This window comes from Penaeus monodon, chromosome 34 (genome assembly GCF_015228065.2).
Source record: "Penaeus monodon isolate SGIC_2016 chromosome 34, NSTDA_Pmon_1, whole genome shotgun sequence".
Classification (NCBI taxonomy): Eukaryota; Metazoa; Arthropoda; class Malacostraca; order Decapoda; family Penaeidae; genus Penaeus; species Penaeus monodon.
This window is the reverse complement of record NC_051419.1, coordinates 28,335,356-28,338,703: the sequence shown is the minus strand read 5'-3', so window position 1 is coordinate 28,338,703 and position 3,348 is coordinate 28,335,356. Positions and strand designations below refer to the sequence as shown.

Genomic DNA, 3,348 nt, shown 5'->3' with positions numbered 1-3,348 from the left:
ATGTGTACATATACTTAAACCATGTATGGACTTGCTTGTTGAATCTTACAATGGCATTTGATATAACTGCTATAGTAACTTCACGCTCCAAAGACTTTTATACCAATATCAGAAAATTAAATTATTTATAGAATAGTTAATTTTTCTTTAAAAAATGCGAATTGTGTACATTTATACATGAAATATGCTTTCAGCAAGACTCCCTGGTATTATGCTGTAACTAGTGTATGGGTCTGTATGAGTACCAAGTATGAAGCACTAATTTTAAAACAAAAGTATAACTAATGATATTTCAATTTGGATTTTCTCTAATGTATTTGAAATTGGTTGTTTGCATTGTAATGAGCACTTCAATACAAAGGCCATCCCATGGTTGGAATTTTGAACTTCAACATGAAATAATCAATATTTTGCCTGTTTTTCCTGAAGATGAAATTTTGAAACTGGTCTTTTGCATTCGCTTCATAAGGAGTTGATACAGCTTTACATGGGTTTTCAGTAAAAAATGCGACCTAGGTACACTACTGTTATAGGTTATAGGTACCATAAATATGGAAAACACTGACCCCATCCAGGTGTCCGATCATTATGTTCCCTTTCTTGAAAGATAATGCGCTCAAATGACTTAACACCAACATTGTACTATTATACTAGATTCCTCATGCAAGCCCTTACCTGTGGGGGATCTCAATGCCACCATCAACGGCACCCTTCATGACACCAAAGATCCTGGCACCAGTGGTGGTGTGAGCCAAGCCAGTGTCGAGATGAGCACGGAAGGCACCTGGTCCATCATCAACATGTTCTACAGAGTACATTTCACCATCGACTTCAGTTTGTCCTTCATAGACGGTGTCCAAGTTGAATTTCTTCAGAATCTAGAGAAGAATGGCAATGTGTTAACAGTTATTAATATACCCCATGCTAATTACCAATGATCAATACCACAAAAATCAAGATACTAAGTAACTTTGGAAAGGTGGAGCAGCTATAACTTGTTCCTTAGATGAAGTTCTCTTGAGCAAGATTATACACACTGGAAGTTTGATGGGCTTTGTCAGAGTATGGAGTGTAGATATATTGTATTTTACTATATGGGCACAGATTTGTTAGCTTGATAAGTAATGTGGCTTAGTATGACTATCTTAATTTCTTTCATACAACTATCCTCAACATTCTGGCAGGAATTCCCAAAACATCAGCAAGAGAAAATATCCATGGAAACAATTACCAAACTAATATTCTGAACCAAGTTTTAAAAATCCCATTGGATGGTCATCAGTCTGGCTGGCATCACAACCCAAAAGTGCCAAAGTTCTTGATCAGTTGTGCATCCCTTGACTAAATGCAAGTACTCAAATAAAACACTTACCCTCCTGGCAAGCAGGAGTCCAGTGCAGTAGCACGATGCGTAGTTGGTCAGCCCAACCTTGATGCCGTAGCGAGGGATTCATGAGCGTACGCAGCAGCGACAATCACATCTCCCTCAATCCTGGCATATGCTACCTGGGCAATCACATCCCGGTTGGTGATGCGCACCACAATACTGAAAAGGAGAGGCAAAATCACCATACGAATATGCATTACTAAGATTCATAAACTTGAATACTGATACAATCTACCATTCGTAACTTGTTTTAATTTTTATTTTTTATTGCTTTGCTTGTAAATTATCTTACCGGTGCTTGGGAGTGTTGTACTTGTTCTTGGCCTGGATGACAAGACCTTACGGGCATAGTAATCAGTCTTGCCTTCGCGCCTCCTCCTGAACTTCACTTGGAAGCGCTTGAAGTAAGCTTTATTCTTGACCACTTTCACAAAACCCTGCAATGAATTACCATATTAGAGGAGTTCTTATCTACAGAAGGCCTGTGCATATTTTTCATCTTTCTCATTAACAATTTTTGCAAGATCAAACCTAATTTCCAAGTCAACACTATTCTTATTCCTCGACTTTCTGAAAGCTATTGCCTCCCTACTAAATAGACATTTTTAAATCCAAAGAATCTCTCTAAATCTACAAACTTTTCTAAAATGCTGCACAAAATTACAATTAGAGAGACTACGGCCAGACCACATTATATAAATTCCACGAGGCTCAGGGGCTGTATAGCTAGGATGTAACTATAGGGATCCAGGGGGCAGGGCACCTGGCTGACAGCTTTTGGTGCCATGAATGCCATACAGCTTTGGCAGACATGTCGGTAGTCTGATTTAGAGCTTCACTTGAATACTTACTATAAATATTCTACATTTAATACATTCCAGCCTGGTCTAGCCTATGGATACTTCTACTTATTTATGTTCTACATCTAATCTATTCTTGCCTGGTCTACCCTGTCATTCCCTTATTGTCTGGATGGTCATATCAAGACCATCACTCATGTGTGATGGATTTGATCAGATTCCTTATCAAGCAAGAAATTGTGAAATTGTCTGAGAGCAAAATACACCTGTAAATTCACAAAATTTACATCACACTCTTCAGCTGAACAATACGGCTAAATTAAGAGTAATTACGTATGCAAAACCTAATATCTACAATCCATTGAGGGAATTTCAGATAAAAAAGGCTCAATAATAGAAACTATAGCTAACCTATCAACAACTTACCTTTCACTGCAAAATATTTGGAAAGATTCCCATCTAATAGTTTCATAATAAAAAAACTACATTTCTCGCCACAATTACACGAAACTACAAATCCGTCCGAGTGATATGCCAATCAAAATCAGACTGTACAAGCTTAAGTGAAGAAAAGTCAAGAACTTTTCGTGGAATATAAGATTTTTCCCGAAATAAGGCCTACACAACACGCCAGCTGTAAACACGTGGTTCTCACGCCGGAACATTTCCTCCCCGTAATCCACTACACTTACATCCTTCTCCCCTCCACGTATCACAGCGCCCGAGGTAATCTACCCCATAATGAAATCAAGTCGAAAGCGCGAAGATAAAGCCACATAAGGAGAAAACGAAGGTAAACACACGTCCTTCCCAACAACAACATGGCGCATCCACAACCCCACAGAGTCATCCTTCTCATCTCCCTTTCCCCGTTTATTTACGCATCTCTCGCATAACGTCTCGTCAATCCCACCACCGCCATCACTTCATTCATCACTCCCCACCTTCGATTGGCCAAAATTTACTCACCATTTTGAGAAAATTGGGTTTCACGAGCGAGAACTCTGTAGCCTCGGTCTAGGGGCTGACCACGAACGGAAAGAAAGCGGAAGGGAATTTTCGTCTCATGTGAGATTCTGGAAAATATGTATTGGGTATATTTCTTCGTCTTTAAGGTTCTGTTGTTGTACTGGATTTGGGGAGTTAATTGAGCGTTGTGAA

The 3,348-nt window shown here is 39.1% G+C and overlaps 1 protein-coding gene and 1 pseudogene across 1 annotated transcript in view; one reads left to right on the top strand and one right to left on the bottom strand.

Moving 5' to 3' along the window:
* Window positions 1–3,348, top strand: part of LOC119594870 (NADPH oxidase 4-like) — a gene marked incomplete in the record, with an annotated part of 84,846 nt that overhangs the window by 43,856 nt on the left and 37,642 nt on the right.
* On the bottom strand, window positions 647–3,166 carry LOC119594679 (annotated as a pseudogene).